This window comes from Pinus tabuliformis, chromosome 1_2 (assembly GCF_031772625.1).
Source record: "Pinus tabuliformis cultivar Carrire ecotype Pingquan chromosome 1_2, CPIR1, whole genome shotgun sequence".
In the NCBI taxonomy this organism is placed as follows: Eukaryota; Viridiplantae; Streptophyta; class Pinopsida; order Pinales; family Pinaceae; genus Pinus; species Pinus tabuliformis.
Window position 1 is genome coordinate 863,838,563 of NC_142298.1, and position 17,856 is coordinate 863,856,418.

Genomic DNA, 17,856 nt, shown 5'->3' on the forward strand with positions numbered 1-17,856 from the left:
TCTTGATAATAGATTCCTAGTGATTCGCCTGCCTGTTATCCAATGATGTATAGATATGAGAAATTCTCTATTCAACATCCCCAACTATCTATGATTCATTTGCATTGTATATCTGAGGCCTACAACCCTAATACGATGAGAAATCTTGACGTAGATGTTCCTTGCCACATATCCAACACTGCAATTGTCCCTTACCCTCACCTTTATTCTACTGCCCTCCAATCTATGACCCATTTCCATGTTTGACAATATTAAAATTCTTATAAGGAACCCCATTCTCTTTCTCACTTGCATCCTGAGGTCTTGTTTGCTTCGGTGGCCACTTTCCCTTAGATTTGTATTTCCCTTTCCAACCTTGTTGAGACTTTGTCTTACACTTTGATTACTCATAACATTTTTTCAACTTTTTGATGGATACCAGCAACCCATTGATGAATCTCTAAATCTTTGCTTTCTCCTCCTTCAAATAAGGCACATACCTCAATAACTCCAAGAATCTACTAGTATACTCCTCCTCGGTTATAGATCCCATCTTCAACTCATAAAATTATTTTTCCCGTCATCATATTATCTCTTAGATAGACACTTCTTCTTGAAACGTATTTAAAACTCCCTCCAAGTCAACTCCTCTTCTTGAATTCCTTTGACATTCTTCACATCTTCCCACCAAATGTTTTCTTTACCTTTAAGACTGAAGGTAGTTATCCTGGCTTTCATGTTCTCTGAATAGTCATGCAATCTAAAGAACTTATTCATCCCAAGCAACCAAGATTTTGAATCTTGTGACTTCTTTATTTCTCCATCAAATGTAGGTGGCTTGTCTTTCTTGAACTCATATGGAAAATATCCCCTGTCACTCCTCCTATAAGGATGATATGAATGATGACCATGGTACCTGTCTAAACCAAAACTAGAATACTACCCATCTCCACTGCCTCTCCTATCAGGTGTGTCCAAGAATCTGCCATCCTTGATGGTATCATCCATGTCCAACTTGTGTCCATCATGAGATATAGATTCTACTAACATATGCTCCATTAGTTTTGTCCTCTTGTCCTTAACTGATGCTAAGAGGTTCTTGTCTCTGCAAGTCTGAGAAATTTTGAAGGATAACTGCATTGATCTCTACTTGTTTCTCCTATTCCCTAGCCTTTCTTGTGATTGAATGATTCTATCATTATCTGCTTTGAAAATTCTTATTTATTCTTTCAAAGTTCTCAAAGTGTCTACTATGTTAGGGGAGTACTAATCAGGATGTTGTTAATATGATCTATAGGGAGAATCTCTTGAACTATAATCCATCATTTTTCTAGTCATATTTGATCTTCTTCTTCCTGCTAGTATATCAATTTAGCTAAACCAAAATATAAACATAACCAATATACCTCAGTATAGTTCAGGGGAGGACATCTCATCTGCAAGATCAACCAAATTAACACAATACATGTATAATCATAATCATAAGAGTATATAGACATCATCTTAATTATCATCCCAGTTACCATGCATGCTACCACAAACAATAACACCAACTGGATATAATGCATGCAAAGAAGCAACACATCCCAACAACAACTTCATTAGTTTCTATATGACAACACAACTGTAACAATGACCATCACCATGCATACACATCAAGCACATATATAACCTACATGTGTGCATGACAAACACATTCCACCCATCTAGTTCAACGGGTGAACCATGCTCTAATACCACTTTGTTACACCCTACTCCCAAACTTACCCAAGCTTGTCGGTCCACCAGAATAAATATGTGATGAAGAGATACTATGAAATGATTCAACTCCGTAAGTGTAATTAAGGAATTGAAATCAATGAACCAAAACTTTACAGACCTCACTCAAGTGCTACAGGACCCCAAGGAGCTTACTTACCACCCGAAGTGCCCTAAACCTATAACTTAGATTTTCATGGAATTAAACCCCCAGTCACTCCCATAAAAAAGCCTCCATGTGACTAACACCCTCCAGCCACTCCCACGGGCCTACTCCCCAACACCTACAATCTTTTTCAACCAGTTTTGTGCTAGCGACCGTGAGATCTAAGCCACGTTTTCAGGGTTAGGACCCCCGCCTCTACCCAGAACTTAATGAAACTCTCAAAAATGATATATAACAAGAAGACAAGGCCTCTAATGCAAAAATTGAACAAGGACCCAACCTGACTCATTCTAACCATGAAAATTATTTTTTTAAACACATCATGAACATGTAATGTATAGGTCATAACTACACATTTGAAAATAGGGGCTTCATACTTATATGAGATTCATCAGGAAGGTTTGATGCACTCTCATGATAGTTGCATCATCATCTATTAGGTCATTCATTCATTAACATTTAATCTACTAACCAAAACACGATGAGAGCCATAACTCAAGTCTGTCATAAACCATGCTTATAACCAACATATGACCATAATATTAGCATTGATAAAACAACCATTAAAGCCACATAATAACAAGTATAATTAATCATGAAATATAAGGGGAAAGATCTCTTATTAACATATGCAAAAGCCAACCAAGTGAGGGACTTCCACGTACCACCTAACCATAGATTGATCCAAATCTTTCTTTCAGTGAATCACCTCCATGCCATATTCTAAGAATGAATGTGGGACTCATAAACAAACCAACCAAGTATTCTCAGGCTTTACCGTGTATCCCACCACTACTGATGAAGGGATTCCTAGGCCCGAAACCTTCATTTATATAATCAGGATTTACTGTGTATCCTGCCATTACTAGTCAAGGGATTGCTAGGCCTAAAGAAAGAACATACACTGCAGGATTTATCGTAATCCTGCCATATACCAATCAAGGGATCACTATGCCATAAACAAGCATGGATTACTCTAGATCTCTCCACATAAACCATGAGGAATTCTCCCATTTCCACCCTCAGGATTTATCGTGTATCCCACCATTTACTAGTCAAGGGATTCATAGGCCTTTGGAAATTTCCCTAAGACCACCCCACTTAGTTTCGAAACCATCCGGAAATCCATCTCAACCAGGTAAAAGAACCCCATCACACCATGGCTATTTAGAAATGACAAGGCCATGAGGGCTTCTCTTAATGAGCCTCTGACATATCGCATGCATTCATGGCATACTAAGAAATACCCCTAATTTGACTACATGTTAGTAAATACCTCTAAAAATCATATTATTTAACTCCCTACCGATATGAATCTAATACACCTTCCCAAGCAAAAAACCCCTACCTTCACTAGATATTGTAGGTATCCATTTTTTTCATCAACATTTTTTATCCCCCTTCATATTTTTTCATTAACTTTGAGCTCCATCTTTTATACCTGTCGATATAAAAACCCTTTATCCCCTAATGTATGCTCAATATATTATGTCATTTTTTCCTCAAAATATATCCCCCAATATGAATGCACATGGTATGGTATTACTCCCCCAGTCAAGTCCCCATGGGTAGTGTGAAACAGGTAAGTTCCATTTGTGGACAGAGGCAACCCCTCTAGCCCTAGAGTGGGTCTAGTCACAGCAAGAACAATATCAAGGCAAATTCCCTTAGATAGTTAATGTCATGAAGGCCTACCTTCAAATCCTCATTTGATGAAATTCTTGTTGTGTTGCTCCAGCTCTCTTCTAATCACTTTTGTACCTGAAACACAGAGAATAACAACAAACATAATAGAATACAACAAAACCGAGCCACTTAAAGGGTCAAGGAACTTCAATCTATCAATACGCAATTTTGACATAAGATATAGGAAATAAACCGTTGATTTGTATTAATATGAACTGAAGTAAAACTTACAACCATGCCTTGACATTGTAAGTCTCCTTGAAGGGTCCTGTCAGTGTATCTCCGCAAGAATTCACTCATGAAGTGTCTCCCAAGAGGATGAATAACTCTCTCTCCTACCCAAAAGGCAAAATTATGATGCTATAACACTCATACAATCAAGCCAAATCCAAACAAAACTATCCCAGGCTAAGTTACATTAGAAGCTACTTCAAAACTCTAGCCAAACTCTGTCCCTCTAACCCTCTGACTCTAACTAGCAGATTTTAGCTATGAAGGAGGTATTTATAGGAGGAGGTGCCTCCATAAAAGATGGGAGAAAGAGCTTATCCCTTTGGGAGGTTGCACAAAGGGTGGAACAACCATCCTAAAGGAGAAAGTTGAGCTCATCTGATCCAACAACCAACCCTAGGAATTCCCATGAAGTTACACTCTGAAGCTTTGACAATTTGTTAAAAAAACTCGCCAAAAGTAGCTTGTCACGAGTGAAACACGGGGACATGGCGACGACATTGCTAGGATTAGTTCCATATTGGCCATCTTCGCAGGTGGAATCACTAATGACCCGCAATGACCCAAAAATAAAGGTTAAAAGGGGTCTGCTCCAGGACTAATGAACTGAGGTATTCTTCCTGATATGACAAGGAAGACACTGACACATATTTTGAAACATGACACAAAGCAGATGTTAATAACATGGATCGGAAGTGTCCAAGATCAGGGAATGTGGGGTCAGTGACAAAATAATGTGTAACAGATGCCCTATAAAGCATGAAGGCTGAGAGAGTGGGAGGGGTGAAATGCTTTACAAATCCATAACTGAAACAAAACACCATCACGGAGAACCTGTAAATGCAAGTACAACTGATATCTCTGATGCATAAGTACATAGTGAAAGGAAATACGTGTGCATAAGGCATGGGCGCAGCCATCCAGAAGAAAAATATAAATGATCTGTGGTATGGATGCAGCCATCCAATAAAAAAGACCATATAAAAGACTCAGGTCTGGTCGCAGCCATCCAATCAAAAGAGTCATGTATACAATCATGAACCAAATCATGCAACCTGGACTTGTGTAATCTGAGCCGAGGGTCTTGAATCCCAACACGATCAAGGTACAAATTCTAATATGAAAATAGATGTGTTGAAGTCGAGCATACTAGAAAATCACTTGATTAATAGTCAATGATGTAAATTGTTAACAAGCGCAAGAGAGATCACCAGTAATGTCAATGGTTCTCAAGGTACTACTAGTACAATCCACGAAGTGTGAAGAATGATCTGAAGTCGAAAACCCATGAAATCACCCGATCGAAGGCCAATAATGAAAGCCCGTCGTTGAATGCGAAGAACATTCCATTAAAGCATGCAAGCTCCAAGGTATGTTACAGATCCATTTGGGCACATCAAATCCCAACATCCAGATCAGTGTTTTAGGGCTCATCAAACCCTAATTTCAGTTGCTTGATGCCCTAAACAAGTCACCCCTTTGAATGCCTCCTTTCGAGATAGTTTCATGACTTGAAGACATCCAAAAATAGCTTCTAGAGGGACCAACATAGGTAAGCCCTTATGAAGGTGTGTTGCATAGCAGTTAAGTCCACTGCCAGGGTGCTTCGCAGAGAACTTAGGCTTCCTTTCACCTGCGCTAGGCAAGAATGAGCGAAATTCACATAGGGTTTGGGGAATATTCTTAGCTTTTGGAGTCATCTAGAAGTTTCTCTCACTTATCAACTTCTATGAGCTTGAAAATGGATGAGGAATGAGTTAAGGTGCATCCTATACTCTCATCCATTCCTCCATGGAAATAATTCTAAGTATGGAAGGTCGTTCAATGCCACCATTAATGACAGAACCTCCTTCATCTTCCTATAAATTGACCACTCATCTAAGTTATCAGGGGCTGGATTATGTTAGATTGTAAGGAGATAATGCTGCTATGAGATTTGGCTTTGAAGCAAGTATTGTGATGCTACAAGTTTTTCATGCTTTTGATGTGATGTGGATGGTATCCAAGCTAGAGGAATGGCTTTAAATCACACACCAATGGTTGTAGTTCCTTCTTCTATCTTATAAAGTGTTTGAACCTTTTTCCCATATGTTTGTATTCTTTCATAATGCTTATGTGTGTGAATTGTATCTAATTCCTTTCAATTATATTCATAGATCATATGCTTTGATCGAATTTTGTCTTATGTTGTGTTTACAGGGTACTTCTCAAGCGAATTAAGTATGGGAAGGAGTGACTGAATCGATACAAGGGAGACGAGAGGAAAGCGGAACTATAGGTAGGCCTTCGATCTTCTCATCTTATCTATTGCTTATAGGAAAAGTCTAAAACACTTTAAACTGTTGTTCTAGATACATCTACTTATCTAGGGAATTAGTATTTATCTGTAGATACTAAATTCTCCAAAACAAATTGGCAATTCCACTAGGAAGAATCCTTTTTCCTAGTAGCTTATCCACCTCCTAATACATCCTTTTAGACCTTTTTTGTGTTCATATATTGTAACTCAATTGCTTACATTGAAAATTGGTCAAAACTGTGTCAAATTGCCTCTTGAAATGGCTTACTATCACCAGCGTAGGCTTGTGAGAAATACAGTTTTACGGAGGTACCTCACGCATGAGGAAGCTAAAAAAGCATTGAATGATTGCAATTCTGGTGCCTGTGGTGGACACTTATTAGGATATGCGATCGCACAGAGAAATCTCCGTGCTGGTTACTTCTGGCCAACTATATTTAAAGATTGTATTATTGCTGTCAGAAGCTATCATGCATGCCAGATATATGACTAAAAAACTAGATTACCACCTGCACCATTGCATTCAGTCATTGTTGTTGGCCCATTCGCCAAATGGGGCATTGACTTTATGACATGTAACCCCACCTCGACCGGGGGGAATGGGTATATTATATTCGTTTTTGACTATTTTACCAAATGGGCCGAGACGATGCTAACATTAAACAACAATGGCGAAACGACTACTCTTTTCTTTTTTAAATATGTGGTTGCCCATTTTGGTGTACCACAAGCCATAGTTACAGATCATGTGTCATATTTTCGCAATCATATGATGGTTGAATTGACTGCTAAGTTAGGACTGTCACATGATAGTTCTACCCCGTATTACCCGCAAGCGAATGGACAAGTTGAGGCCATCAACAAAGTCCTAAAGCGGATGTTGCAAAGAATAATAGGGGTTCATAAGAGAAACTGGCACTTAATCCTGTACTTTGCCTTGTGGGTATATCGAACCTTGGTGAGAAATGCAACTGGATTTACACCCTTTTAGTTGGTGTATGGTTTGGAAGCAATCTTACTAATACAATGCAAAATTTCATTGCTCAAACTCGCTATTGACCTGTTAAGTGACACTTCTGAAGAAGAAGCGTGTTTCTTGGAATTAATCCATCTGGATGAAGCTTGTCGTGATTCCACATTGGCTAACGAATCGCATAAGAAACATATTGAGGTGCAATATGATAGAAATGTCAAGCCTCGTATCTTCTCAGAAGGAGACCTAGTCTTGCTTTACGATCAGGAAGCTGATAATCATGGAGCACGGAAATTTGTACCTATGTGGATGGGTCCTTATGTTGTCAAGCGTTTTGTGGCAATAGCTGCCTATGAGTTAGTAGATTATGATGGGATTCCAATGTCGCAACCCCGAAACGGGTTGTACCTCAAATGTTACTATGCTTGATTAAGTGTAGTAAAACTCACTGTATATATGCTTTCATTGCATGTGTGTGTGTGTTTCTTTTAAAGATTTTTATCTGGTTAGTAATCTGCTTTGCATTTGTTGTAGATGTCAGAGTCTTTAGAACCTTTTGTTGGTTACGCTGATAGTGCTAGTCATAGTATCCAGAATTTGTGTTCTGCAGCATGGGCTATTTTCGCTCCAAGTGGCAAGTTAGTGAGTTTCCAAGGGATTTGTATCAGTTGATCGACAAACAATATCACTGAGTATAGTGCATTGATTTAACTACTCTCTACTGCCATTTCACTTTGCATTCACCAAATCATCGTTAGGCTGGACTCACAACTCGTCGTACTACAAATAACAAACATTTATACTGTCCGAAATCCAACAAGTTTCCTTATGTTCCTTAGAGTTGGTATTTTGGAAAGACATTTTGAACACATCCAATATCAACATATTTATAGAAATTTAACACAGTAACTGATTCTCTAGCGAATTATTTGTTAAATAGACATTTGTGAAACATGTAAAAGTAGTATTTTAAATTCACATCATCAATTGAATAGGATTGCATATAACTATAGAAAATTCTGAAAGTAAAATAGATAGGTGTTTTAAAATTTTTTACAAAATTTGTGCCTAAGACACATTTGGTCATCTGACCCAAAACTCAAAAATGCATACAAAACATCCTAAGTAGATCTACTGGTGCTCATGGTAACAGGTCACAGCCTGTGCTATCATGCACAAAAGCCTATCCCAACGGTTAGGAACACCAATAGTGTGGCGCTGTAGCCTCATCGGTAACTCTTCGATCTAGATATCTGGAATACCAAGGGTTAATCCCTCTATGTGATCCTGCAACTCTACTAAGGTTTCGACCAAATCCAAGTCCTAGAGAATTTCTCTCTCGATTTTTCTTTGCACTGGCCCACCTGCAACCTGTTGGTGTCTCGTAGGTCTAACAATACCTACATCTGTATGCATAAGAGTAATTTTAGTTTAGTCTTGGAAACATTGAAAAACACAAAAAACATGTAAGAACTTGAAAAAATCAAAAAACACTTTGGTCAAACAACTTACCCATAGCACCCCATTGTGCTCCAACTGGTAGAATCAAATCTGGATCTCCATGGAAATCCATCCCTGAGTATGGATGCTTCTCGATAACAAGATGTTGTCGCTCAAGCCAGCTGAAAAATGCAGGGGAGAAAATGATTGTTGACTGACCCGCATGTCGAGCCATCAATTCAACCCACCTCTGCATACGTGGATCTCTATGACCAACCACACCCAATGATACATTATTTGGTTGCATCAATGGGATTCTCTCTAAGACAAAAGCAATTAAGATCGAACCATAGTAGAAATTCCTCATATTACCGCTTTTTACCTTAGTCAATTGTTCTTTCAATAATGAAATAACAACCTCTTACCAGTTGAAAACTTTTGGTTCTAGACACTCTAGTGCATACTGCATATAAGATCTGTTTGCCAGATGAAGTGTCACACTGCTAGCCAATTTTGCGATTGTGAAGAGGATCGATCTTAAAGGAAAATCACCTACATCCCTGATATTTGTTTTCCCATCCTTGCTAGGCTATGTACCTGGCCGACAAAATTGTTTGATATAATCTCTCACCGATTCACCTCCACGAGAAAATCCAAAAAGTGAGATGGGGGCACCTCGCCTCGATAGTCCTGTAAGAAAGTAAATATCCTCATTAGAAATAGGGACCATCTTGTCCCTAATGTGAAAAGTCTGATCGGTCGGATCCATGCATGAATAAGGAACTGCAGTAGTTCTATTTGTTGCCTCATTCTAGACAACTTAAAGTATTTGAGTAACCCACAATTTCTAAGGGCCTCAACTGTACCCGGGTTGTTTAGGGAAACCATGTCTTGTTCTTCATACTCTCTTTATCACCATGTAATCGACATTTTGATTCGATGAAAGCCTGAAACACAATCATAAGCTAAATTAGGATCCTTTCCATGCAAAAAATAGGACAAATTTTGGAGCAAACAACTAAAACAAACTTGGGAAATAAACCTAGTGCAGCCTAGACACAAAGATAGTGCACTGCAGAGCATGCAACCTTCTATCTGGGTGCTCTTCAACACAGTTTTTGATCTGAAAGCCTGCGCTGGTCGCAGGGCAAAAAAAAATGAAACCCCAGGGGCCCCAAAAAACCCTAAAACTTGCATGAAATGACAAAAGAATGACTTGAAAAGAAATAAGAGAGGTTTAGTTCCTACCTGGTCCAGACGGCTCGAGAAATGGTCCGCAGAATCTCTCGCAATCAGCTGGTGAAAGTCGAGGTAAAAACTAAGCTCAGAGCACAAAATTGAATGGTAAGTTCCAAATGGTAAAAGTGTCATCGTAAAAACTTGTTTTATGTTTATTTCATATTCATTAATCAATTAAACATTAATACTTACCTATTTTTGCCTATGAAACAAATATTTTTAATCCATCTGGTGAGTGAGCAGGTTTTGCAACTGATTTACAGAGTTGAACATGCTCGATTGCAAGTTGTACCTTTGACCACAGAGCACACTTTTATCTCTTTTTCGAGCTCTATTAAAAATGAAAAGGGAACCCCCTTGGAGTCCTCTTTAAGCTCTTTTTAGACTCTCTAAATATGAAAAGATTGATGAGCGCTTGTCCTTTCCAGATCATTAACGGATTGGAAATGATATCTCTCTTGTATTATTTTACCCTTTTTCGGGCTTGAGAGATTAATTTACAAAAAATAACTTGTGGAGATTTCTTTCTGTCCCTTTTCAAACTCTCTAAACATGAAAAGGACCGAGTTATCTTTGTCATTAAACTTGTTAAAACATAAAATAGCGACAAACTTGTCCATCTAGACAAGACCAAGTTTCACCTTCGCTAGACTCGTTAAAAAATAAAATAGCGATGGATTCACCCGAAGGGTGAAATTATACAACAAGCATATGTTATCGTCCTCAAGCTTGATAAAAATAAAGAGGTACTGGTTAGCAATGATTGGGGAAAATGAGAAAAGGGGAAAACCACTTTATGGTATCAAGTCGCTCTTGAACATGACACTTTCACTCCATCATCGTGACTATTTGGGTTGGGTTATTAGCTTGATGGTTATCCCACCGTTGGTCTATCCTACCATCCATCACTTTGTTTTGGGTCAATGCTATCAATTCACTTAAGTGTCCCTGACATGTTCAAGAGAAGTCATTTAGTCAAAATTCATCTTTTGCAATACCATAAACCTTCATTTTCATGATCGTCATTCCTGAATCTTGTGTCATCAGTCAAATTCCATCTCTAAAATCACTACACTCATTTCGTGCCCTTGATGTGGGATACATCAAGGCCCTCCTACAACGAGTCGCTTCTTGTCGACATCAGCACATTATCCAAGAAGTTGACTTAGAAAAACCCATTCAGTACCTTGAGGCTTGCATACATCAATGGTAGGTTTCTCACTTCCGGTGATATGCATACATAAATGGCCTTCGACTGAAAGACTTTGTATGGTGTTCGACATCAAATCATCCATTCACACCATGCAAAATGTACTACAGTACCTCAAGGATCATTATCATTATCAGTGATTTCTCTCGCATTTGTTAACAACTTACATCATTGGCTGGTAATCAGATGGTGTCTTCCCATGTTCGACTTTAGATCACATATTCACATGGATAGACTTGTACTTGAGTGAATGGTTGAACGAGATTGAAGACCCCGGATCTAGTTTCATCCATCCGGGTTGTGATTTCAAGAGTACTAAATCATATGTACAATGGCTTTACATTGATGGTCATTCCGATCATGGGTCTATATATGTAAACGACTGTTTATGTACATGTAATGAAAGTTTATAAGTTGAGCATGGGTATGCCTTCCCTCAGCAATTCATGTAAATTCAAATATCATGATATATGTATTGTAATTGATGCAGGCCACCTTCCACTTTGATACCTCCTCATCACATCATAAAGAATTTCATTCGACATTCGCATTTTTCTAACTTCATGCTTTAGGGGGCAGCTGTCACAGATCCATTTGGGAACACCAAATCCCATCATCCATATCAGTGTTTTAGGGTTCATCAAACCCTAATTTCAGTTGCTTCATGTCCTAAAAAAGTCACCCCTTCAAATGCCTCCTTCCCAGATAGTTACATGACTTGAAGACATCCATAAATAGCCTCTAGAGGGACTAGCGCAGGTAAGCCCTTATGAAGGTGCACTGCAAAGCAGTTAAGTCCACTGCCAGGGTGCTCTACAGAGCACTTAGGCTTCCTTTCACCTGTGCTGGGCGAGAATGAGCGAAATTCACATAGTGTTTGGGGTATATTCTTATCGTTTGGAGTCATCTAGAAGTTTCCCTCACTTATCAACTTCTATGAGCTCAAAACTGGATGAGGAATGAGTTAAGGTGGATCCTATCCTCTCATCCCTTCCTCCATGGAACTAATTCTAAGTATGGAAGGCCATTCAATTCCACCATTAATGACAAAACCTCCTTCATCTTCCTATAAATTGACCACTCATCTAAGTGATCAAGGGCTAGATTATGTTGAATTTTAAAGAGATATTGCTGCTATGAAATTTTGCTTTGAAGCAAGTATTGTGATGCTACAAGTTTTTCATGCTTTTGATGTGATGTGGATGGGATCCAAGCTAGAGGAATGGCCTTGAATCAGACACCAATGGTTGTAATTCCTTCTTCTATCTAATAAAGTGTTTGAACCCTTTTCCCATATGTTTGTATTGTTTCATAATGCTTATGTGCGTGAATGTATCTGATTCCTTTCACTTATTTTAAATAGATTGTATGCTTTGATCAGGTTTTGTCTTCTGTTGTGTTTACAGGCTACTTCTTAAGCGAATCAAGTACGGGAAGGAGTGACAGAATCAATACAAGGGAGACGAGAGGAAAGAGGAACTACAGGTAGGCCTTCTATCTTCTCATCTTATCGATTGCTTATAGGAAAAGTATAAAACAATTTAAACTATTGTTCTAGATACAACTACTTATCTAGGGAATTAGTATTTATCCATAGATACTAAATTCTCCAAAACAAGGTACTAGAAAGGAGTCTCCAGATCAACTTCTCGGATAATGAGATGAAGTCGACAAGAACTGATCAGTCGAAGGAGGGCCATAATGTTTCCCACATCATCGTCCAGAGACAAAGAAACAAGATGAATGTGGATGAGACAGAGAATCTAAGGAAGGTGTGTAAGGATACAAACTGCAGAAGGATTAAGCTCTTGAACATATCGGTGACATGACTCTGGAGTTTGGAATCATTTTTGTACCAAGGGATCAAAGGTCATGATGATGCAACAAGGATCAGATGGAATGAGACAAAATGGATAACCCAAAACCCAGTAGGAAAACAATAAAGTGAGGATATCCCAACTCGACACGAAGCAGAAAGAGTGTTGATGTTCAAGAGCAACAAGCTGCCGTAATAATTAATACAATGGATGGAATACTTCCAAATTTCCCCCCACCATTTCTGCCGAGTACCCCAATTATTTTTGAAACACAAGCTTAAAGTTGATAGCATATGCTTGTAATATAAGTTCATCCTTCAGACGAATCTGACCTAGTAAGTTTAACGAGCCCTAGGAAGGAGATACTCGTGTTCGTCATGGTGACAAATCCGATATCATTTAATAGTTTAACAAGTCTGACAAATGTGTAACTCAGTATCTTTTTCATTTTTAGAGGTTTTGAAAAAGACACGTAAAAGAAAACTCCACATGGTCCCTTTTCATACGTTTGTGTCTCTCGAGCCTGAAAAGGTAGAAAACTATACTTGAGAGAACCACTTGACCATTCCAGCCAAGGAGTACCTTTTTCGTAAATAGTGCCTCCTAGCCTGAAAAAGGGGTGAACTTATACTGGGCACATGACTTTTCGCATCCGTTAATGAGTTCGAAATGACAAGGGCTTGACCATCTTTTCGTTTTTAAAGGGTTAGAAAAGAGCTGAAAGCAGACTCCCCATTTTTATTCTCTTTAACGAGTCAGAAAGGGAAAAATACTCAACAATATTTTCATCTTTTACGAGTCAGGAAAGAGCTTAAAGGTGACTCGTACTAGAGGAACGAGTGGTATAAAGGGTAGCAACTAGTTTCGGAAATGGTGGAACTGCTCAAAACATGTAATGGTCAAGAGGTTGGCTAATAAAACCAATCATCGTTGTGGTCCCTCAGGAAAGGAAAAACAACCAAGTGAAAGCATATGATGGGCCAAACATATAGTGACAATGGAAGGAGAAAAACCAAGGCTCATTTGATGGAAGATGCTAATAGAATGGAAATCACGAGGGTTAAAATGGAGATGGGTCATTTTTACGCAAGCTTGAACCATAACAAACTATGATTGACTTGAGTTTCATGTTTACATAAGCTTGAAATGAAAATCTATGCTTGGATTCAGTTTCATTTTTACACAATCTTGAAACAAAGAACTATGCGTGATATTGGTTTACATGCCCCCAACATGATGAAAGGGAGAGTCTACTGTAATCAAATGGAAGTCGCTACAGTGAAGTAGGCTAGTTATCCAACACCTTTTTGGCTTCATCCAGATAGGGAGAAAGGTAAATGGGGTGATTCCCTTCACATAACCTACATGGAAACTTAACTTTACCACTAAGTGCATGCCCCCCAAGATTCATTACATTTACCTATGTAAACTACTTGCGGCTATGAGGTGGATGGAATGAAGGTTCGTTTATGAGATCAAGTTAAAGACTTGACTGGGATTTTATGAGATCTAACTAAAGACTCAAATTGGAACTTTGCTCCAGGGGACCTTGCTTCATTTTTTAATGAGCTTGACACAAGACAATGAACTCTGGTCAGATTCCTTGTTTCATTTTTTAACGAGCTTGACACATGACAAGGAACTATGCTCATAGCCTTTGTTTCATTTTTTAACGAGGTTGACATAAGACCAGGAATTATCCTCATATCCTTGGCTTCATTTTTTAACGAGGTTGACACAAGAAAAGAACTGTCCTCATCACCCCTTGTTTCATTTTTTAACGAGGTTGACACAAGAAAAGAATTGTCCTCATCACCCCTTGTTTCATTTTTTTAATGAGGTTGGCACAAGAAAAGAACTCTCTTCATCTCTTGTTTCCTTTTTTAATGAGGTTTACACAAGAACAAGAACTATCCTCATGACATCTGTTCATGGACCATACGAGAACATGGCTCCCAAGAGATCCTCACTAGATGGAAGAATGACGCTCTAGGAGGAATACATGTCATTTTGTACAATAGACAGATTAGGTTCCAATTCTCCCAGTACATAATGTACAATCCCATATGTGTAATCATCAACAGATGTGGAGACATTATGGATAGCCACATAATTGACCTGTGGCAGGGGAGGTATTGCTTGCAAACAAGAGCCAATAGGGGATGATGGTTGCAAAGGAGACGCCTAGTGACCAATGAACGACAATTGATCAATAGTCACAATTCTTCCATCGTGCGGAAAACAAACCACACAAAAAAGTGAAGAAACAAGAGCTCCCATGACATACACATAGTCGCTTCCAAGGAGGAGATTGATATATAACGGAGCTTGGACTACCATCACGTCTATTTCGACAGTATTTCCTCCCAAAGTAATAGGGAACTTCAGAAGGATCCCTAAGGGTTGACTGGTTCCTCCGTTGAAAGCCAACAGCTTCTGGGTGACAGGCACAAGTTGTGGGGAACCCAAAGCTTTCCAAGTAGTAGAACACATGATGCTAACAGATGTGCCTTGATCTAATATAGTGCCAGGTACTGCCATATTATAGGCTTGTACTGTGATCTGGAAAGGCACATAATATGGGAGGCGGAAAGAAGTCAAGTGACTCCAATCGAAAGAGATGACATAACTACTTGGTGGGGGTATCATATGATTCGCCCCATACTCTATAAGAATAGAAGAAGGACTCTCCTGAACAACTGGGATGAGAGGGTCACTCTTTGATTCATGAGAATCTGAGGAGACAAGAAGAACATGAGCAGTAAGATCACTACGCTCTTCTGAAACAGAGTGAGAAACTGGTGGAAAAGCCAAGTCGAAACTCTTTTCAACCAATGGTTGGTTGGGAACAAACACAAAAGAGTATCACTCAGGAAGAGCAGGACGGGTAAGAGATGAACCCAAGTCAGTCTCTTTACCAACTGGGAGAGGGTTAGAAGAAAGCCTCTGATAACCAACAGGGAGTTAGGGTTGAGGAGATGTAAGGTTTTCCAAAAATTTGGAAGATTTATCCATAAGAGGTCAAAGGTGAATAATATGCTCTCCTTCACATAGCCTACAGGGGAATCTAATCTTCCCTTTCTTATTACCATCGCTAGCCAAGAGTGTAGCATCGACATGATCTCCAGAGGTTGATGGGGATGGTCGATCCAGATTTGGAGATCATACCTCTAAGACTTTGGGAATGCCAGGACAGTCTCAAAGGAGATGGTCTCCCTTACATAGCTTGCAAGGGAATCTGACCTTCTATGGAGGATCAGAAGGTTTTTCAACGAGGGGTGCATTTGAGTAACAGCTGCATAGTTGGTCTCTCACTTATTTGACTTCTTCTTCTTCGTCTTCTTCTTCTTCTTCTTAGCTTCCTGGTTACTATATTTCAAACTTTCACCAGGCGAAGTAGAAGAGGAGGGTGAAGAAATAGGGGAAGAAGGTGAGGGGTCAACCTTAGAATCATCGTGATGTGATTCGAATGAAGGAGACCACGAGTTAGGAGTTGGAATGCTCGGGACCATTGAGGTTGAAAACAACCAAACAGGTAAACCAATGGTTAACCCAGGAAGAGACAACGTCACCATATAAGGAGCACCAACATTTCCAAAAGAAGGAAAAGGACCAGGGTTCCCATTCGAGGGGAACCCTTGACTGGTAGACTCTGGGAATGTTGCCATTGGAATTGACTCGAAAGAACCACTAAGGAAGATAATTTAACCAGGAATATTTCGTGGGAAGTTAATTTTAGAACGATGAAACAAAAATTTTCCTTTTAGTCGAGAAAAGGATGAAAGGTGACTCTATCACTTCCGATTGGAAACGAGCTCGAAAGAACAAGTGCTCGAGTGATATTTTAAGTTTAATGAGTCAAAAATATCAAATGATTTCTCTAGAACTCTAGGAAAAGGGTTTACCAGAAAGATCATAAAACTGCATATACACCTTAGTAGTGAAATGAAAGAGAAATGACCAAGGACTTCCCGTACAACAGCTAATCTTCCTGAATGCTATTTTCGGTGTGTTACAATTCATAAGGCGATAGACTTGGCTTACTATGGATAACAGGATTGCAACCTAGTGGGGTCTCCCATCGTATACACGATGGTACAGGGAGCACAAGTCCGTACTAGCACTTATCGAATCACAAAAGGAGGAATCACCCAACCTTAGTGAAAACAATAGCCACTATGTTTAAAGATGTCGGAACACGTCTCTAGCCTAGATCTCTAGATGTGAGCGTTAAGTTTCAATGCATTTTTATATTACTTCGATAAATTTTAGCTGTTTATCTTGAATTAGATCTCAGTTCAAGGCCCTATCGAATGTATCTTCAAAAACTCCTAGAATGCAACTAAATGAGTAAAGAAGCCATTTCTTTTCAATGAAGAACTAACTAAAGAAAAGTGAGAGGTTCACTTCAAAGCAATCAAAGCAACAAGCAAGCAAATGCAAGAATGTTACTTTTCATTATTTCGCAAGCAAACCAATCAAGAGGAAAGAGAAATGCTTCTATCTTTCACTAACTTGCAAGCAATCTAATTAAAAAAATGAAAAATACATCCTTTTCTTTTCAACTTCTAAATGTCAAGAATTTACTAATGCAAAAGATTGTTCTCATTTCCTAATGCAAAATGAATGCGATATTTTCCGAACATATGAGAAGCAACCAAATGTAAAACCCAAAACAATGCTAGTCTTAAGTATTTTTCAAATGAAATAATTCAATAAGTAAAGAGAAACATTCCACTTAGAAACTAATCAAAGACTTAAAACAAAGAATATGTATCTTTTTGCAAAAACTTGAAATCATTCTAACCGACTGGGAAGCAATGTGATCTATGCCAAAGTGATGGAAGGAAACCAAACAAACAAGACTTCAAAGTTTTGATAACTAAATGTCACATACCAATCAGGAAGATGAAAGAGCAGTCAATAAGGAAAAGCCTCAAACAAAGAAAGGGATCGCTTCAAACATAGCTCAGAGGTCCAAACGAACAAGCAACCCAAGAAAAAGCTAATGCTTGAAGAAACCCTAAGGTGAACAGGTCACACAATTCAAAAGGAGAA